Below are 12957 nucleotides of genomic sequence, written 5' to 3'. Positions count from 1 at the left end.
CCTCCCGGCCTCCTCCCAGCCAATCGCCGCGCCGCCTGACGGCGCCCACGCCTCCCCGCGCGCGCCCCGCCCCGCCCCCTCCCCCGGGGGCGGGTTTCCCAGAAGTAGGCGGGGCTTCCTGCCAAGCCATTCCCCGCCTTGCCCCGCCCCGCCCCCCCCGAGCGTCTCTTCGGCCGCCGCCACCGCCCTGCGCATGCGCGTTCTTCCGGGCGCCTAGTGCGCAGGCGCGGGGCGGGGCGCGCGCGCCGGGCGACCCTGAAAAGGCCGCCGGTCTCCTCACGGTTGTTCTTTTCGGCTTTGCCACCGGCGTTGGAGGGAGGAAAGGGGTGGCAAGGCCCGGGGAAGGCCCCACAAGGCCCCACGCTGGGCCGCCTTCCCCGGCCCTCGACGTTCGTCTTTGGTGCCTCAGGAAGGGAGACGGGAAACGGGCCGGGCTCTTGGGTTGGTGGCCTGGCTGCCGGCCGCCTCTCTGTGTGGCCCTGCCTCAGGAAGGGCGCTGGTGTAAAGCTGTAGCAGCTGTATGCATTTTTCCAAGAAAACGTAGGAAGTGGGATTTGCCTGTAAGGGTGCTACAGGAGTGTATAACTTTGAACAAGGAGACCAGAGCATGATGTCTGTAAGCTGTCTCTTCAGATTCTTACAAATTAAGCTTTTGGCTCAAGAAGCTGAGGCTTTCTGTTGACTTATATTTTCTTTCCCTGTTCCAAGACTCTCACCTTTTCTGAGCTAAGAGAGAGGCTGCAAGAAGGGATGTCTGCATCTGATGTCAGAGCTGCATCAAGGCCATGGGAGAGATGGGGGTGATTAGCCTTCATCCCCAGTCACTGTGGCAGGTTTCAATCCTGCTGTGGACATAATATTCTTGAGTAGTGTAAGTTTTTCACTCTGAAGGTGGTGAGCCCCTGGCGCAGGGTACCCAGAGAAGCTGTGGCTGCCCCATCCCTGGAGGTGTTCAAGGCCAGGTTGGACGGGGCTTGGAGCAACTTGGGCTGGTGGGAGGTGTCCCTGCCCAGGGCAGGAGGGTAGAATTGGATGATCTTCAAGGTCAGTTCCAACTCTAACCACTTGATTTGTGATAATTTTGATAGGGTTTTTTCCCTGGTTATTTAGTCTTTTATACTCCCCAGTAAATGACAATTTAATCTTCAGATTCTAATTTGCCCAAGTAGCATCATTCTTTGTTTTGACCCCAAAAATAGGGGTCAGTTTGGGTAACTCCTGGCCCTTGCCTCAGAGGGCTCGGGGACATGGAAAAGAAATAATTCCAGAGGTAATAATTTCAGAGCTCTCAAGAAAGGACTGTGATGTACTTGCTGATTCCCTCTCAGTTTGGACTCCTTGTGTGACATACAATATGCTTTTCCCTGTGCAGGAGGATGGCTCATACTTGTGGCAGAGTCTGTGTATGATAACCACCGTGATGGTGCTCGGAGCAGTCTTGAAATTTGCAGTAGCAAGACCCCATATCCCTCAGCTTCAGGACAGACTGGCTCCGTACAGGTGCCTCTTCTGCTCAGATTCTTCACGTAGTTTGGAGAGAATTTTTCAGTCCTGAGAGCTCTCTCCTAAGAGAATAGAGCTGTATTGTGTTGCAGAACAATCAGCTTGGCTGTAGTACAAATCTGACTTAAATGAAGCTGTCAGAGTAGGTTGCTATCGTATATGGTATATTCTAGTCAACAGGCTATTCTGCAGGTTACTCCAATACTTCTGCAAATGATTAAAAGTGGAAATAGAAAATGCTGAGGGTGGGGGTGCTGTCACCAGGGCAGCTCTCGCAAGGAGGTAGCCAGTTATTACAGGTGGGTTTCAGCCCTTCCTGGAAGAGCTGAGCTGTGGTGTGTATGGAGAGACTGGAGCTTCAGGGAGGGTTTCATGTTCTGTGTGTTCTTGCTCTTGGGCAGCACGTGTTACGGTTGCAGAACCCAAGATCCACCCGATCTCTAACGTCCCCTGAGTGAAGAATCATCCTTACGTTCAAGCAGTGGGAAAAACCTCAAGTGAGGAAGGAGTTGTGGTAATGACTGGGCACAGCTTTTCTAACCTTTCATGATACCTTATGCTCGCTTAAAGAACACGGGATGCCTGCTACAATGAGAGAAATTTTTACAAGGCAATGTTTTTTGGAAGTTGAAATAATTTGACGACAGTTCTGCCTTTAAAAATCTGAAGGAGTCTTTTTTGGGTTATTTTTGCCAGAGTAGTTGAGGTGATCGTCATGTTGCGTTTAGAGGTATTTATGACCTTGACATTTTTATCACAGTGGAAAGAAGATCAAATAAAACTTTTAACAAAATATAATGGGCCTTAATACTCATTTTGCAGGTTTTGAACAAGCCACACTTTCCATTGAAGTTCCATTCTGTAATTGTTGTCTGAAGAGGGCGGACAGGACTGAGAGTTTGAGAAGCACACGTGGAACCTTTTACAACCCCAGGTTCAATACTGAAATCCAGAATACTCTGCTTTTCTTTTGTGGTTATGTTATGTGAAATGAATCGATGGTCTCAATCAGCTTACTGGTAGAGAAGTTTGTCACTCCTGAAGCTGTGAAGAATATCTTGAAAGCACGAACAAAGTGTAAATAATGTAATAATGACTGCTCCAGTAAGCAAGCAGTATTCATGGTGTACAGTAATAGCTCAAAGTTGCGATGAGTCCATTAGTTAGAAGTAACATGAGCATGTACTGATCTGTCAGAGTGCTTCTGACACCTCTCCAGCAGAAAAAGCGTGTTTGGAGTAGTGAGAACCCCGTGTGTCCAACCCACTGGGGCAGAAGCAACCCGGCTGGTGAAGGCAAGGCTGGGAGATGGGCACTGGCTACCCGACCTCTGCTCTGCCCCTTCTTTGTAGTTACAGGGTACGTACAGCCAAACTCCGGTTTCTATTGCGGCAATAAAACCCACAAGTAGTTCTCAACGTGATTACAAATGGAACGAATGCAAATGTAACTGTGTTCCTATTTATGTAAATTGCACAGGGTCTATCAATTACTCAATTTGGAGGGTTAACACAAACAGCTGCATTAATAATTGGTGCAAAATATGCATAGCCCTTCCTTTGCGTGACCCAATAATGTCAAAACCTACTTCTTGGAATGTGTGCTGTGATTATAGTTACAGCTCAGAGAGCACAGTTAGTTTCACAAAAGGACTTTTGTTCCTGCCTGGCTCGATTATGGTGATCTACTCTGGGACTGCTGATCAAAAAAAGCTTTTAACTTGGAGTTTTTGATCTGTTATTCCAGGTTTGGGGCTCGCTGTGTCTGTGTGAGCCAAGAGCAGTGTGTTACAAACAGGGAGGTGTAAAGAACTTGAACCAGGTGGGCCTTTGGCAGTGGGAGCTTCAGTGCGGATCCAGAGGTGGGGACAGCTCATACCGCCTTGGCTGATCTTCAGCCTCATCCCATCAACCCAGCTTCAGCCCTGGTGGCACGTCACCATTTTAACAAAGGAGAATCCTGATTGCTTTACCTCCCCCCAGCCGTTTACCTGCCACCTCCGACTTTATGCAGCTGCAGTCCATGCTCTCTCATCCCAGTCCCTTTTCTACAAGCCCCAGCCCTTGTGGGACTGCTGAGCTTGCAGCGCGGGAACTGAGGGAGCTGCTGGTGCGTTGTGTTACTGCTGGCTTTGCGGGCAGCACTCTTCTTGGTTCAAGGTCTGCCCTTGAAAAGAGGGTCACCTCTTGTGTTGAAATTCAGTGCTGGGCAGTGGGCAGCTGTGCTGGATTGCGGGTGTGGAGTAACTCAGGGGTTTGGGAGTGCTCAGCCGGCTGGGTGGCCAGGAGAAGGGCAGCCCCCTGGAGCTGCACCGCTGCCTGAGGGTGAGCCTCAGGGGACTGCAAGCAGACCTCCTGTGGGGAGAGCTCCTGCAGCAGGTAGTGTGGGTGAGGATGACAAGGAGTGCTCTGTCCTCTGGCAGGGACAGAGGATTGATGTGTCAGCTGCAGAAACGCTCCCTTAGCGCGGCAGAGACCGGAGCTTTGAAACCCAAGGTAACTGGACTCAGACCCGGCTCGTTTCGCCGTAACTTTCGGAGCCAGCTAGGGCCAGAAAGTGAAAAACGGGGTTCTCAGCTGTTTCATTCTTCAGAACTTAAACCTGAAGCAAATGGTTGAAAACTTCACCATTAAAAAGTTTCACTTCCCAAATAGTGCTGTTCTATAAATACCCTGTGCAGTGGGATATGACATTTACTCCCACACATGAGACACAGCATGCTTTGTGACTCGCGTACTCCGAGCCTTAACCCTTGAGCTGTCTTTGAGTAAACCCAAGGCGAGGAACCTGCCTCTTCTGCGGGATAGACTCACATTGCAGCCTGCGAGCTGCTGTGGGTTGCCGTAAACAGGAGTAGTATTGCACCTGGTATGGAAAAACTCACTTCTTCAAGCTCTTTGGATATCGTGTAGCTAAAGATGTTGCCTTAGGAATAACAGTGCTTTATATGCGCTCTTATCAACAGATCTTGCAGAACTTTCCTGTCTAAACCAAAAGAAGTACTTAACGTAGTTTGCTTTAATTTCCAGTTCTGCTACTGATTTATGATCCTTGACAAATTTCTTGGCTCCTTGGTTTCAGTCCCGTGTAAAACAGATAACTGCTTTTCTGCTATTTAGAATAGGTATTAGGAAGAAGTTTTTCACTGTGAGGATGATGAGCCCCTGGCGCAGGTTGTCCCGAGAAGCTGTGGCTGCCCCATCCCTGGAGGTGTTCAAGGCCAGGTTGGACGGGGCTTGGAGCAACCTGGGCTGGGGGGAGGTGTCCCTGCCCAGGGCAGGGGGTGGGACTGGGATGGTCTTTAAGGTCCCTTCCAACCCAAACCATTCTGTGATTCTCTCATTCTTTACATGTTGTGCATATATGTACTGGAAGCTCAAACAGTAGGCTCTGTCTTTGTAGGGTGCATGGACTGAAGTGCTCAGGTGCTGATGTTTTATAAATATCCTATATAAACAGATAAATATCCTCTCTCTTTATCTGTATATCTCAATGGGAGTAGGCATGTAATATCCCTTTCTTATTGAGAAAGACATGAAGACACCTAGATGGGTAGTTTTAAAAATGAATGGGTCATCTTATCTCATCCTCTTGCGTAACATAGCTTCAAGCAAGCCGTGTATTGCAGCTAGACTTGAACTTGAGCAGGGTTAGCTAAGCAGTCTCATGCTGCAGCCTGACCTCGAGCCCTTAGGAGCCCTCGCTTGGATCATGTTGGCACATGGCTGCTTCTCTGGTGTTAAAAGACGATGCAGAAGAGGTCGACAGAAATGAATCCTAACACTGGAAATAGGCTGCCATTGTTATCCTACTGGGGTGGGAGATAGGGAAACAAACAAATTTAGGCCTTTGTAGAATGGGTCTGATTCTGATCTCCATTCTGCAACATCGATGTAATTCCTTTCAGCTGAATGGCATATTCATGGCTCGTGTCAGTGAAAAATAAGAAACAGCCTCAATGGCTTGCAAAAAGTTTTTCATCAGCTCTTTTGAATACCAAGCAGTTCCAATTAATCGGAGTTTTGCCCCTGGAGGGAATATGCTTCTGTACAGCTTCCTCTTATCTTTGCCAAAATATGATCAAATTGCTTGTCTTTCTGAACAAGTTCTGCTTTTGGCTCTGGTCTATCGTCAGGAAACACATGTCAGCATTTTAACAGCTGCGTGTCCTGTTCAGAAGGAGCTCTCAATCTGAGTGGGGTGCGTAAGGAGCAGGGCTAGGGCTAGCTGTCGTTTGCTCATTTATGGTTAGGAATATCGAGTAAACATTGGTTTTTTTGCCCCTCTGCCGTGGAGGTCAGCTGAGGATTTCAGCACTTCACCAATCAACTTCTGTGAAGCGAAATCTTCATCAGATTCTCCTGCGGAGGCACCAGCGCTAGAGTATAAAAAGGGGAAATGAGCACTGGAAAGATAAAGCCAAGATTATTAAAAGCAGCCTCTGGTTCTGGGTCTTGGCTGCTCAGTTCAAGGAAATTTGAGTGGTCTTTTTCTTGTAGATTACCGGGCTTCTCTTGTAGTGATGACTCCTTTTTGGGAGGGGGCTTAAAGGGTTTCCAAACTCAACTCAGCTCCCTAAAAATCACTTTTCTGAGTCACGCATTGCATCAGAAGCCGCGACGCCACTCACATGAACCTTACAGCTTAGCAGATCAGAAAGGACACATTAGAAAAAAAGCACGAAATCTTTGTCAGAATATTACAATATCCATGTGGAGGGTTTTTTAAGCCCCAGCTCTGAGAACTAAGCTAAGCAGTACATGAAAAATTCATATGTTACTTTTGAAAAAGAAATTCTTTAGATATAGTTTGGAGAGATCAAGCTCATGAATTCTAAGAAGCTGAGAGGTTGACAGTACTACTTTGATTAGAAGCTCCTTGCTCTAACCGGTAACTCCTTAGCCCAAAATGAGTAACAACTTCCTCCGAAGGAGCTGGCTCGAATTCAGCTCATTGTAGCCATTTGTCAAAAATACATCCCAGCTACAACTTTTATTTGTTAGCGCTTAGATCTACATAGCCAGTACTTTTTTGGGGGGGAAAATTATGCTGGATTTTCAGCCTAGCTTCTAGAGGGACTTTGTCTTCACTGATGTGAGGAGATCAGTACCCGAGCAGTGAGCGGAGACGCCTGTCCCTGGCAGCGAACACGAGATCAGGACTGAAGCAGTTCAGAAGGAGGAGCCAGAGCTGATATTCGTTCTACAGGTTTTGCTTTGTGTATAAAGAGGACTTTGTTCTTAGATAGCCCGTCTCGTCACATCCCACTATAATTTCGCTATGTGCCACAACGCAGATAAAACATTAGTAATTATTATTAGATCTCTGGCGGTTAATGTTATACACTCCCAAGTTAAGAAGTGGGAGGCAGAGTCCAAAAGCCACGTTGACTTGCTGGGTTTCCGAGCTGTGGTGGGCAGCTCGTTCCAAAATAATACGTGGCTTGTTGCACGCGTGACACCTGGCAAAAAGAATTTGGCTTTACGTTTCAGCCAAGCGACCTGGTGGCTTACCTTTCACTGTGGCATTGCAGCAGCACTTCGCAGCGCTCCTCACGTTTGAAAACGTTGGTTTTATTCCGGTCCATCCGCTGGCTTGCTCTTTCCACGGCAGAGCACATGTAGACACAGGGCGGTCTGGGCACTAGTGCCTTCATTTACAATCTAGTATCAAATCAATCTAGTTAGCCAGTTTTGAAGTCCATAGGATTTGGACAAAAACTGATTGGTTTACTTGGGTTTCAAAGATTTCCCCTCCCCAAATTGCAGTAGTCTATAAATGACCGTTTTTGTGCCCATTACCCTCTCTTCTCAGTATGTAGAGACTGCTGGAGAGGGCCCAGCAAAGGGCTACAGAGATGATGAGGGGACTGGAGCATCTTTCTCATGAAGACAGGCTGAGGCACGTGGGGCTTTTCAGTCTGGAGAAGAGAAGACCGAGGGGGGATCTTATTAATGCTTACAAATCCTTAAAGGGAGGGTGCCAGGGGATGGGAACAGTCTTTGTTCAGTGGTGCCCAGTGACAGGACAAGCGGGAACAGGCACAAACTGGAGTAGAGGAAGTTCCATCTCAACCTGAGGAGGGACTTCTCTCCTGTGCGGGCGGCAGAGCACTGGCAGAGGCTGCCCAGAGAGGGGGGGAGTCTCCCCCTCTGGAGCCATTCCAAACCCGCCTGGAGGTGTCCTGTGCCACTGCTGGAGGTGCCCCTGCTCTGGCAGGGGGTGGCACTGGGGGGGCTCCAGAGAGCCCTTCCCACCCTGACCAGTCTGGGATTCTGTAGGGCAGGTAGGAAGGTGCACAACATCACGTCTGTACTCCTGTATCTCAGACGAGTTTTTGTCAGCCTACCGGGACCGATCTCTGCTGAGCGGTGAAGGCAAATGAGGCTGAATGAACGCTGCCCTTCCCTGGAGGTCAGGGTGTGAAGGGTTGGTGTGTTGGCTGGAGTAGACCCTTGGCTGGGGGCAGAGGGGGGCAGTGGTGGGCAGCATGGTCAGGGGAGCGGGGCACCAGACTCAGGCTGGGTCAGGCAGGCAGGGCAGGGGGTGCTGCAGTGTGCGGTGTCCTCAGGTACCGTGACTGGATGACACGCAGCCATCACCTTCAGGTCTTGCCTTGGCGAAGGGTAAGGGCTCACTCTGGGTCCAGAGGTTTGGAAGCACTTCTGCTCCCAGCGCTACAGATGTAGGTTTGGAACAAACTCTCAAATGGACAAACGGCGTGGGCCTGAAGCCAAACTTCTTCTTCAGGCTTTTGAACTCTGCAGTCGCTGCTGAATACCATAATTTGGAATCTTGTTACGAAATATCCTGAGGTCCCTGTCTGCGAGGCGTTCAGGATTCCCCCTGCGCAGTCTCTAACCACGTCGGGAAGACCTGCTCCAGCTTCCTGCCAGGCTGAAATGTTCAGAGCCGTCACACCGACAAACGGTGGGGAGCGTGGACACGCTGCCTGTGACGGGACCAGATCCAGCGCTGCAGTAGGATAGCAGCGAGGAAATCCTCACGGCAGCGGGATGGACACTCCTCAAGGAGGCTCAGCTGTCCGCGGCTGCTGTTGTGCAGCCTCCCTTCTGGAATGTCCCTTTCCATCCCAGCCTCTGTCCTCCACTTGAACCTTCAGAAATCCCGAACAGTCGATAAACTCTCTCCTCTTACAGGCATTCAGATGGTCTGAATTAAAATCCAGCAGCTGCTGCCTGCTGTGTTGCACTTCCACCCCATTTCTGCAAAGCGGCCGGCCCCCTGCCTTGCGAGAAGGTCAGCAAGCTCCATGTTCCCACCTCCAGCCCCACCAGGAGCCGCAGCAGTGATGGGGAGCTGCCACGTTGTGTATCCTCTTAGCAGATTTCTTTATCTGCTTTATTGCCAACCCTTTTGCTGCACCCTCAGCAAGTTTGCGGACGACACCAAGCTGAGTGGTGTGCGGACACATCTGAGGGACAGGATGCCATCCAGAGGGACCTGGACAGGCTGGAGAAGTGGGCCCATGTGAACCTCATGAGGTTCGACAGGGCCAAGTGCAGGGTCCTGCACCTGGGTCAGGGCAACCCTCAGTGTCAATACAGGCTGGGGCATGAAGGGATGGAGAGCAGCCCTACCAAGAAGGACTTGCGGGTACTGGTGGATGAGAAGCTCAACGTGAGCCAGCAATGAGCGCTGGCAGCCCAGAAAGACACCGGCACCCTGGGCTGCATCCCCAGCAGCGTTGTCAGCAGGGCGAGGGGGGGGATTGTGCCCCTCTGCTGCACTCTGGGGAGACCCCCCTGCAGTGCTGCCTCCAGCTCGGGGGGTCCCCACAGCAGAAGGACACGGAGCTGTTGGAGTGGGGCCAGAGGAGGCCCTGGAGATGCTGGGAGGGCTGGAGCCCCTCTGCTGGGAGGACGGGCTGGGAGAGTTGGGGGGGTTCAGCCTGGAGAAGAGAAGGCTGCGGGGAGACCTTTGAGCCCCTTCCAGTGCCTAAAGGGGCTCCAGCAGAGCTGGGGAAGGACTCTGGATCAGGGAGGGGAGCGATGGGATGAGGGGGAACGGTTTTACACTGAAAGAGAGATTGAGATGAGATATGAGGAAGAAATTGTTGACTCTGCGGGTGGTGAGCCCGTGGCGCAGGTTGCCCCGAGAAGCTGTGGCTGCCCCATCCCTGGAGGTGTTCAAGGCCAGGTTGGACGGGGCTTGGAGCAACCTGGGCTGGTGGGAGGTGTCCCTGCCCGGGGCAGGGGGGTGGCACTGGATGGCCTTAAGGGTCCCTTCCAACCCAAACCATTCTATGATTCTGTGAGTCTTTACTCGGCTGCTACATCCCGGTGCCCCAGCCAGGTTCATGTACCGCTCCAGGCTGTTGTCTGCCCAAACACCTCTGCCACCCACCCTGGGAACTCCACTTGCTCCTTTCAGCGCTGCTCTAGCACAAAGTAACAAAATGGCCACGTGCAATTCTAATGTGAGTTACTAATTTTCTCAGGTTGGAAATATGATAAAATGTTGGAAACATTCACCTATTTCCTCCTATTTCTCATAGGATGTGGGAAGGGCTGCCAAGAAACAGATGATCAGAAAAGAAAAAGTGGTCAACCGCAGTTCAGCTGGAGACCTCTCACCTCCAGTGCTTTATTCAGCTGTGACTCCGGGTATCCTCTCCCTCTCCTGATGTCCCCAGCCTCCCACCCAGCTCCTCAGCCCAGTGCCACCTCCATTGGCACCCTTGCTCTCCCTCACAACTCTGCTGATCTCCTACTTTCAAAGTCTTATTTCCCTCCCTCCCTCCCTCCCTCCCTCCCTCCCTCTCTCCCTTTATTTCCCAGGGAAAATCCTGCCCATAAGATAAGATAACCCTCACAAACCTCAGAGCTTTAACTCCTTCTTTGTGATACCTTTCATTTTTAACTTCCCAGGAGAAGGACGATCTTGGTGGAGGCAGCCCAGCTTGGCATGGTCCTCATCCCTACTGCCGTGTGTGAAGAGAGATGGAGAGAAACACATCCAGGGTTCCTTCCACGTGGATTCTCCCCAGGATGAGCAGGAACAACTGCAGGATGAACAACCAGAGCCCAGAGCGGGGCATGAAAGAAGGTACAGGCATGTCCAAAGTCATCTCTTCTACGAAGCCATACAAGAAGATGACATTCCTCCTTCTGAAACAAAAATACCTAAAAAGGAGAAAGATTTCTTTCACCAGGCTTGACAGCTAGATGGGGGGGTCACTAGCTAAATATTTACAGACAGATCAATCCGGGTTTGTTGTAGGCAGGCAAACCGCAGCTAATATTAGGACCTGGCAAAACATACAAAAACCAACGCCCAGAGTTATCTTGGCTTTCCTAACACAGAAAGTGCCCTGTACAAAATAACCTGGGAGCACACAGGCAGCATTTATCTGTGCTGATAAATGCAGGGCCGGTGGGTTTGCTCTCTCTGAGGATCCTTTAGCGTTTGTGTCAGTAAATGGGATTTCTTCGACGTACCCGCAGGAGGAAACCCGCAGTGCCTCTTGCCTCTGCTCTTCGCTCCAGCCTTGGAAATTCTGGTAGCAATGATTAGGCAGAATCCTCGTTAGACAGACCACAGGACAGAGCATAACACAAAGGTCTTCACACGCATCCCACACTTTCTTCCTTACAGCAATAGTGCTCCAACGACAGCAGCTGTCTCAGTCTTTGCTTATGAAATTAATTATGAGAAATCAAAAGTGTCAGGGACTGGAATTTCTAATCAAATTAAACCAGACTGTAAAAAAAAAAAATGAAATGGGTTAGAAATTCAAGCAGACATTTGGTATTAATCTTACAGAAAAATGCATGGAATACTTCAAAGGTGGACTAGATCATAGAATCACAGAATGGTTTGGGTTGGAAGGGACCCTTAAAGGCCATCCAGTGCCACACCCTGCCCTGGGCAGGGACACCTTCCCCCAGCCCAGGTTGCTCCAAGCCCCGTCCAACCTGGCCTTGAACACCTCCAGGGATGGGGCAGCCACAGCTTCTCAGGGCAACTTGGGCCAGGGTCTCACCATCCTCACAGCCAAGAATTTCTTCCTGATATCTCATCTAAATCTCCCCTCTTCCAGTGTAAAACCATTCCCCCTCGTCCCATCGCTCCCCTCCCTGATCCAGAGTCCTTCCCCAGCTCTCCTGGAGCCCTAAAGGGGAAGGGGTCTAAGGTCTCCCCAGAGCCTTCTCTTCTCCAGGCTGAACCCCCCCCACACCTCTCCCAGCCCGTCCTCCCAGCAGAGGGGCTCCAGCCCTCCCAGCATCTCCGGGGCCTCCTCTGGCGCCCTCCAACAGCTCCGTGTCCTTCTGCTGTGGGGACCCCCCGAGCTGGAGGCAGCACTGCAGGGTTGTCTCCCCAGAGCGCAGCAGAGGGGCACAATCCCCCCCCTCGCCCTGCTGGCCATGCTGCTGGCGATGCAGCCCGGGGTGCCAGTGGCCTTCTGGGCTGCCAGTGCATATTGCTGGTTCATGTTGAGCTTCTCATCCACCAGTACCCGCAAGTCCTTCTTGGTAGGGCTGCTCTCCATCCCTTCATGCCCCAGCCTGTATTGACGCTGAGGGTTGCCCCGACCTTGCACTTGGCCTTGTTGACCCTCAGGAGGTTCACACAGGCCCATAGATGACCTTGAAAGGTCCCTTCCAACCCAACCCATTCTATGAGTCTATGATATAGCCTAAGCCCATTTCAGTATGATCAATACCTGCGAGGTGGGGCAATGTCTCAGCCTTTGCAAACCTTTTACGTTCCTCCACTTGCTCTTTGGAGCATGGCTCAACATGTGCCTAACCGTTCTTTCGTTGGTGTTAACAGTGCAGGTTAGAGTTGGTGGTGAGATCGGAACGTGCTTGCTGCAAGATTGCACCAGAGAGATGGTTCCATGACCTGTCACTTTTCCCAGAGGAAGCTCGGGGCTGGCCATGCCTGCGGAGAACAGTCTAATGGGTTAAAGCTGCAGCATTCCAGCCCGCACCAAACTCCTGGCCTCTAAACTTCAACCAAAGTGACAGTTGTTGGTTTCCCACAGTGCGCATAAACGGATGAAGTCGCACATCGCTGTCTGTCGCTCGGTTTTGCAAAGCCAAGGTGCTGGTGTTGGCGGAGCATGCTATTCACTCGAGGAATCCAGTAGCAAGAGTGACAAAACAGTAACGGCTTTGAAAAACACAACAAGAAACCCCGTGGTGAATCTGCTGGATCTCCAGACAAACAAATTCACACTCCTCAGAGGACACAGTATTAGCTCCGGGGCTTAACCGACCCATTCCCACACTGTTTCTGTTGTCCTAAACCCATGTCCGTCTGACTGGACTACCCTCTCCTCCCCAGGGGACTCTCTTGTCGGTACAATGGTTCTCCACAGGGCCAGCTGTCATCCCGAGGCTGTTGGCATTTGTTGGTGGCTTAATAAAATGAGAATTGAGTCATCTCAGACCGTGACGAATCAGAAGCCTTTGAGTAGTCCTAAAC

At 50.9% G+C, this 12957-nt stretch overlaps 1 long non-coding RNA gene across 1 annotated transcript in view; it reads left to right on the top strand.

Annotated features, from left to right (window-relative positions):
• The window catches only part of LOC309681129, a 13089-nt gene extending 755 nt beyond the window's left edge, over positions 1 to 12334 (top strand). The window contains exons 2-3 of the long non-coding RNA XR_014270021.1: positions 10395 to 10572; positions 12301 to 12334. This is a non-coding gene — a long non-coding RNA (uncharacterized lncRNA). The remainder of the gene's footprint in view (positions 1 to 10394; positions 10573 to 12300) is intronic.
• Positions 12335 to 12957: the final 623 nt, after the last annotated feature.

The sequence above is a fragment of the Vanellus vanellus genome (genome assembly GCF_965231255.1).
Source record: "Vanellus vanellus genome assembly, chromosome: 24".
Taxonomy (NCBI): domain Eukaryota; kingdom Metazoa; phylum Chordata; class Aves; order Charadriiformes; family Charadriidae; genus Vanellus; species Vanellus vanellus.
This window is presented reverse-complemented; position numbering and strand designations above follow the sequence as displayed.